This window comes from Corvus cornix, chromosome 1, assembly GCF_000738735.6.
Source record: "Corvus cornix cornix isolate S_Up_H32 chromosome 1, ASM73873v5, whole genome shotgun sequence".
NCBI lineage: Eukaryota > Metazoa > Chordata > Aves > Passeriformes > Corvidae > Corvus > Corvus cornix.
Genome location: NC_046332.1, coordinates 88303454 through 88312090, shown reverse-complemented (window position 1 = coordinate 88312090; position 8637 = coordinate 88303454).

The window sequence follows — 8637 nt, the reverse complement described above, 5'->3', positions numbered from 1 at the left end:
TCTGGTTTGATCAACTATCCCTTTCACTGTGCCAGGATATCACTTTTTTTGTTCAAACAATAGTTTCTTCCTTCAGGTTTGTGTAGAAACTCTATACAGTTCTCTCTGTTTAGTCTGATAAACTAAATTTGTTCAAACAGAAGTTGAATTTTCTGGGGCAAAGTCTCCCCGGAATTGTTTCCTTGTCTATAGTTTTCAGAACCTTTTTCCCCTGTGCTTGCCTTCACCTCCTTCATTTTGGTTCCCATAGGGTTACTTTTATTCTTCAAAGACATGACTGTAGGGTATTCAGCGATTGCTTATGCCCATATCTGCTTTTGTTCAAGATCCCCATTCATTAATTTTATTTACATTCCGGTTGAAGTAAACATACATTTTAATATGAATAATAAAAAAGTAATGCAAGAAGAAGCTTCAACTTGAGGCTTGAACAATTTCCAAATGAGTGTCAACTTGGTTCAGGGTTTGAAAAAATGTGGGAAGGCATGTTTTAATTTCTTAAATGGTAGATGACAGCTCTGATTGAGACTCACAGAACCATTACTCTTTTCCAAGTGGGAAGCTTGGACTTTTTTCGTAGAAGGGTTAGGTTTCTTCCCACTTGGTTTCAACACTAATTAGAGGAAAGAAGGGATTCTCATACTGGCTTCTTCCATGCTTCCACTTTTACAGTATCAGGATGAAGAGGTGGCTTGAGCCATGGACCTCTCAGGGAGGAAAGCTGTGAAATGTTTACCAGCTTATCTGATAATGTAAATGGGGAGAAAACCCCTTATGAGCTAAATGAGTAAACTTCTATTCCTGTTGCTGTGTGTGTTTATATGCCTTTGCAAACTCTCTATTTCAGCTGCACAAAATACTTTTTATCTACTTTTGCCTTCACTGGTTTTGAGTCAAGTTTGATGTTAAGGTGACTGGCTATATTGGAGAAACTTCATAGGCCATAGCAATCTTAAGAACAAAGATTTTTCGAAGTGTTTTTCTGCCCAATATTTTTCTCCACAATATCTAACTAAAAGATAACAGCAATGCTTCAAATTGAAGCTGCACAAAGTTTGAAATTTGGTGACCTGGAGGAGTCAGAGAAAGAAGTGTCTCCCAGTAGCCATCAATGATCAGGAAAGCTCTCCACCATGTAGCAAGAGAATAGGGAACATGTCAGAAACCAACCAGTCTCAAGGAAGTATAACAACTTACACAGTGGATGTATAGAATATTTGATAAATACTAGGTTAAATGGTCGTTTGTAGAATGTGGCACACATCACTATATCCGTATTCTGATATGTGTCATGACCATACTTTTAAAGTAACCCCCCAAAGTACTCTCTGGCACTCATTTTAGAGAAACTAATCACTATGAACTGAAAGTACACTTCAGAAAGAACACACGCAGCAGTCAGCACTGCCAAGTTGTGATTCAGGAGCAAAGTATGCATTTTTCGCAGAGCAGAGGATCTTTCCTACTCTTTTTTAAGAACAATTTGAATGAATCGATCATGAAACATTAGTAAGATTCCGGTCAGAAAGCAGTAGTTTTGCAAATTTCTGCTCTTCTTCCACTGCAGAGCAGTTTTCCCAAGTGGTTTTACAACCCAACCTGTTACCTCAATTACTATGTCAGCTCTCTGAGTGTACCTAAGCACTACATTCACGCATGATTGGGAAAAACCTGTCATTGCATCCAACTGCAGGCCTCTGAGGTCTCAAACCTCTGGACCAATGCCTGTGCTTCTATCATTAATGAGAAATCAGTTAGCACCAAGAAGCCAGACAGAGGTTTGTGTCCTTCAGTATTAGTGAGTAACTGACCAGGGTGAACTTCAGAACAACACAGTAAGATGTTCCAGTTGGCCCTGAAAGGTGAAATTCCCAACATATCAGTCACTGATGACGTAAGCAGTGACTGTATCACAGGAGTTAATTCAAAGACTGTTTGGTAATTCCACCAAAGTTCTCCATGGGACTCTTTTGACTTGTAGCTTAGTATAGGTTAATGTGGAAGGCGAGCAAGAAACACAAATTCATGTCAGAAAGACTATTTATACTTAGTTAAATCTTGCTACAGCTTGCTGCGTCACCAAAAGCTACAAATCATTGAAAACACAAGCCAGTTCTGAGTCTCCTACAGTCTGAACATGCCTACTTTAGCACAACAGCAGAGGTCGTGGCCACCAAGATCCTCATTCCAGAAAGTCTTAAATCTGGTGGTGGTTGATTTTCTTGTCATCCAAGTTCAAAGTCCAAATCAAAACTGGCTACATATCCTACTAGATCGATCATTAATGCCTTCTTGCACAAAGCTCTCTCTTCTTAGAGAGGACAAGGTAGCAACAGAAGCATAAAGACAGACACATCACACTGCGCTCATAACAGTGCTTTTAGTATTACTCCTGCAAAGGCATGTCAGTACATGCCTGTATTTTGTACACATGGCAGTAACCTAAAACAGATTCTCATGTATTGAGGTTCGTTCAATCACACTGTTTGGCATTTCCACACAAAAGAGAGAGAGAGCTCATATTTGATCAGGTGTATCCATCTGCTCTTAGAGCAAATTTATACTGGATAGAGCAACAGATCTCAAATTGACATTTGAAGTAAGTGAATAGCATGAACATACCAGTTGTCTCAAGAGACAGCTTTTGAAATTAGAATCTGGTTAAAAATAAAATGTTTAGTTTTTCTTTTTTAAAAAAGCTAGAAAATCTTCCATCAGTTCTACATCAAAATCACTTCTTCACGTTTCCAAGTGCAACTGCTGCTTAAGCAGAGGAGGTCTTGGCAGTTATGTGACTGTCACTGCAACACTTAACCAGGAATGCATACTAGGAGCACCTTTCTCCTCCTGTGCCACCCAAGCTCACTGTGGATTTCTTTGCAGATTGCTTCTCTTCTGTGACTCTTTTCCATGCCTCCTGAGAACAGTTGTTGGGAACTTTTCCTTTTTGCCTTCAGCACACAAAAGCTCTATAGCTTTGTTCATTTCCACTGTGACTAAGCAGGCCCAAAGCTTTACGACATTACTGCTTCAGTAAATCAGCCATCCTAATATTACTGACATTACCTGAATAGTTCTGATTTGAACCAAAGCAGTTCTCAAGGCAGATCCTGGAATGGCTTCAAGATTCTCCTTACAACTTCCTTGAGGTGGGGACAGTATGTTGGCACTAACAAAACGCATCAGAGCGAAAGCAAGTAATGTCTTCACTAGCCAGTAGTTGAGTCATTGAAATGAAAATCAAGTTTCACAACTTCGTATCTCTGCCCAACACACATCCACCTCAAGATCTTATCCTGTTTTGTGGGTTAGAGCTCTTGGAGTCAGCAGAAGTGCAACTAAAAAGGCTGTAATTAATTTGCAGTGAGGTCTGTAAGATGGATGCAGTGGTTTATCCCTCATACGTAAGCATATACACACACACACACACACACACACACACATAGTGAGTTTAAAATGTCCTCATCTGTTACAACCAAATCTGTCTGCTGTTACCATGGAGCAGCTTTCTAACTTCTGCTTTTGCGATTTGCTCATTAGTTTGTACAATGTGTGCTCAGAAATTATTCTTAAATATTGTATGGTAAGGACCAACATGCAGAAAAGAAACCTGGAACTGTGAGCAAAGGACTTCTTGATTTATCCTTCTCACCCAGACAGAAAAGTACAGCACACAATGAACTCTGGACAAACTGTACAATGGCTGCATATCTCTCATCACATTACCCAGTGTCTTGCTAGAATACCACTAAAATTCATAGAATCATAGAATCATTTGGCTGGGAAGGGACCTTAAAGATCATCTAGTTCCAACATCAGTGGCGTGGGCAGGGATACTTTCCATTAGACCAGGTTCCCCATAGCTCTATCCAGCCTGGCCTTGAACACTTCAAGGCATGGGACATCCTCAGCTTCCCTGGGCAACAGTAAAGAATTTTTCCTAATATCTAATCTAAACCTACTTTCTTTCAGTTTGAATGCATTCCCCCTTGTCCTGTCATTATGTGAACAAAAGCAACAAGTAAACTGGAATAATAAAACAGGCCAAGGAAAGCCATACAAGACTATTCATCTTTAAATTGCACAAAAAGGACATCCACAATTACAGCAGACCCTGAAATATGGTAGCCGAAACAGAAAGAATCTTTAAAAGCAGTAACTTGCGGTGGATTGAGCTTTGAAAAATAAAACTCTTATCTCAGCAGACACTAGGGTGTGTTGGTGATTTCACTCTAAATTAGAAGGAAGGATTAGTTGCCATAGAAGCATGTAGAAATTACTGTACTGCTGCTTTCTTCTACCACTGGAAAAACTCAGAACTCTATGAGACCAAAGGAGACAAAACTCAGAGCTACTTTTGCCTGAGCTTTAACATTCCTTTCAGCTAAAAGGCAAAAAAATTGAAGTACCAGTTGTTTGGAAGATAATGCTTGTGATAAAATAATTAATTATCTATAGCAATTGATTTCCCATGACTGGAGCATGAACCCTTTGCCTCTAGAGAGTAATGTGCTGCCTTTCTAAGGCTGAACATGGATCACTGCGCTAAGTGCTGCCTCAAATGTTTCCAGAGACTTGGCATAATATTTTGATTAATATTTTGCTGAGAAGTCAAGTTTTTTATCTGCTGGATACATGTTTTGGGGTCTTGTGCTGGCATTGCCACTGTGCTCTTGCAGAAGCCTTCTTTTTGCTGAAGTGTTGTAACATAAACAGCATGGCCATTGTTAGTCATTTTTAATGATTAGTCATCAGAAGCTTTGTGCACAAGCTAAATAGGGATCCGATGCTAAACTAATTGCAACGAATTCTTTGGAAAAGCCCTAGTAATTTGGAGTGGTGGACACAGCTGGAGCTACAACATGCTTCTTAGTTTTTTATTTCTCTATTAATAATACCTATCCACTGTTCTTTAGTAGAAGATCTTTAAGGTCCCTTCCAACTCAAACCATTCTATGATTCTGTGATTCTCTGACTATATGTTTTAAAGTCTAAAATACATTTCTTGGCACAATGATTTGTCTTTGCAACCACTGTGTACCAAACCTACCATAAACCGAGGCTGCAAAAATAGGAGCCACAGGAAGGACAATAGAAAGAGTCTGATCAGAAATAAGAAGTAGAAACTGGTTTTCATTCATGTAATTAGCAGTACATGTGGAAGAAGGTGAGCAAAATCAAATCACTTTAAACAGAAAACTGCTGTGGCTGTGTCATGACATAGCTTTTTCTCAGTGTCCAGTATATTAGGTCTAATTAAGATTGATCAACCTTAAAATGGAAATATTTAAAGCCTATGACACAGATTTTCATTGCCATTCCTGCATATAAATCAAAACACCTTACCTGTGACAAACACTCCCTGTGGCATCCCTGTAATTCACTGTAGCACACTGATCAGGAACAGCTGTTTTCTCACCAGGCTTTTAGTAATCAGCAGCATTCACAACACATAACACTACCCAGATGGTTTTGTGTCTTTCCTTTTTCTTACGTGTCCTTCAAACACAAACATTACTTCAAACTTCATAAGAGTTACTTGCAATTCTCTCATCTTACCCAAAGGAGACCAACTCCTTTCAGCACCTTTTATGATAATTCGTTTTATTGGGTCATGTTACAGAAGAGAAGGAAAACAATTTCCCTTGTGTGTTGCATTATGTTTTGAGATAGTAATTTCTTGTTGCTTCCAGAAGAATTTGTGAGAGCTTTTTTTGTTCTCCTGTGAAACTTTCCAAATCCTATTCTTGTTCTACAGCCCTCAGCAGAAACTAAAAGTCTCCAGCTTTCCTTCTGTCAAGAGCGTCGTCACCCTGCCACACTCCTCACCTTAGATCTTCCTTCTTCCAATTCCCCAGCTGCACATGTCACATTCCTCTTTATAATCTTCCTTTCAGGACAAGCTCTTCAGACCTTTTAGCTCCCAGGCCTCTCAAACTTTCACAAAGCCTGACTTAAGCATTTAAGACAGAGTTCATCTCATCAGACATTCCATCTGTGGCCAGCAAGAATTGTGGGGAGCAGTTCTGTGACCTGCTCTTCTCTGTCTGCTTCAAAACTATCTCAGCCATAGAAATGTATCTGTACTCTGGATCGGTATGCTGGGGAGGATGAACCCAGTCCTCAGACCTTCCTGAACAGCCTACAGCATCTCTACTAAATTCTATGGATTTTAATTAATCATTTGTTTTATGATAATTCCTTTTATTGTGTCACATTACAGAAGAGAAGGAAAACAATTTGCCTTGTGTGTTACATTATGTTTTGAGATAGTAATTTCTTGTTGCTTCCAGAAAAACTTGTGAGAGCTTTTTTTGTTCTCCTATGAAACTTTCCATTGTCTGAAGAGCTGGCATTCTCCTCTGCCCAAGGAAAGCAAAAAGTAATGTGGAATACAGAAGCAGTCCATGATCTGGTTTTCTGTGAGTGCAACCTTTAAAAATGAGTTGGTGAATGCTGACAGTGGTGTTAAGCAATCCCAGCCCCCACTAACATTATGTTTTCTCCCTCAGAGACATTGATTATGTGTGTTTTTATTGCTATAAAACACAACTGGACCACAGCTATAAATTGGCTTTTGAAGATAAGGGAGGGAGGGTCAAGAAAAAGAAAAAATTAAAGAACAGGCAAAGACACTCCAATACTGTTATTTTCAAGAGCCACAGGAGCTTTTCTGCTGAATTTCATTAAAATTTCTTATTTTTTCCTGTTGGCAGTCACTCAAGGACTATCTTGCTATGGGAGTAGAGGAAAGAACCTTGTGTGTATGCTTTTGTCCAGCTAGTCGCCTTTTTCCCATGATCCTTGCTTAATTGTGCTAGCAACTGACTTGTGATATGAAAGGTACAGTAAAATACTGGTGCTCTGTTTGTTATTTGGCATGGATAATACTTTGCCTGGATTTTGGTAATCAAAGCTAGGTCTCCACCCACAGTAAATACAGCTGCAGATGGCAGAGTAAGCTGCTACATCCCAAAATAAATGAAGTTCATTTTGAGATCCTTTGAATTCAAATGCTTTCCTTTTCTGGATTTCCATGTACTCTTTTTGTCCTCTGTCTTTTCTCTAGATTCCATGTGAGTACCTGCAGAGATGGACACTGCAGCAGTTCCTGGTCACAACCAGTGGGGCTTACCTGACTCATGGGTGGGTGAAGATGGTGACCGTGGTGTTCTCAGGATTTGGCAGCACACAAGGACACAGAGGTCAGGGGTTCTGTGAATTTCTTTGTTACAAATTACGACAAAACTACCATTAGTAAAAAAAAAATATAAATATATGCTAGAACTCACTACAAAACTACTACTATGAAAACAAGTATTTATATTACAAGAGTAAAGCAAATACAGATATATTAGAAGCTATTGCAGAATTCCAATGAGTGAAACATACTCACAAACTTTTACCTGTGTGCATACCTATACCAAACCACTCCCAAGAGTGGTTCTAATTGACAATGGAGAAGAAGTTTTACTTCAAAGATGATCCATGTGCATCCCCAGGAAGGGACTTGTCTCTCTGGGAAATCACTTGCAGAATAAGTATTGCAGAGAAGTTCATTTTGGCTAGGCAGCAAGTTACTTTTTATACCTTTATGGTATAAGTATCTTTGTGTAGGACATCAGTTCCTAGAACAGTTGTTACTGACTCCTGTTTTCATGGAAGGTCAGTTTCTTTGTCCTGCACCCATCAGGGATTCTTTGTTCTGCTGACTGCTTCCCATCAAGGAAGTTTGGACTGATTCGTCAGGGTCTGAGTTTATCAGGGATGACTTGGAGCTCTCATTACAGAGATACCTTTCTTTGTTGGTATGTTTGCTGGATTGTCTTTGTGGGGGCTGCAGTCAGGTGCCTCAATGGTCAGAACTTCCATTCTGCTCTGCGGTGAAGTGGGGGAGAGAGAGGGGAGCACACAAAAGCAAAAGGTCCCCCACTCTGACTGGGCAAAGAGTACTTTGGTTCAGGCATCACCAACAAGTGGGCCTGGCTGAAACCAGCCTTGTTCTGCAAGCCGGAAGAATTGTGCAAGACTATGTCTTCTCAAAAACTAAGGAGCCTAGGCCATGTCTTAGCAGACCAGCCTGATCTGGGACTAGACAAAACTAAAACAATTAACCAGTAATGTTTAATGCTGGTGAACTTCGAGGGTTAAGATTAAACTTAAGAACATACTTTATGTTCAAATATTTTCTTCATCTCCTTATGATATATCAAATTACTTCATGCCCCAAGTAAAGAACCAGGTTTCAGTATTGTATAATTTTTAGAAACAAAAGTGAACATACCTCCCATATGCATCCTGCATTCAAATATTTCATAGTGACAACAGGTGAAAATCGTTAAAATAATTTGACTTGTCTCCACTGCAGCTGAAGCCATTTTTTCTTGAGATGACAAGGCAAGATAGAGGGTGATAGTATTAGGAAGGTCGAAGTGTTCCTGCCTCCCAGCATCCTACCAAAGAAAGAGCTTCCTGTGAAGTACCCAGGCCTTTCTGCTGCAAAAGGTAGAGCTTAAATTAATACTGTAGAAAGTAACAGAGGTTCAATGCTGGAGTCCCTTAATTATACACCTTTCTGATTCTAATATCTCTTGCCTTTTTAACTGAGCTTAACCATTACATGTGTTACTTATAATC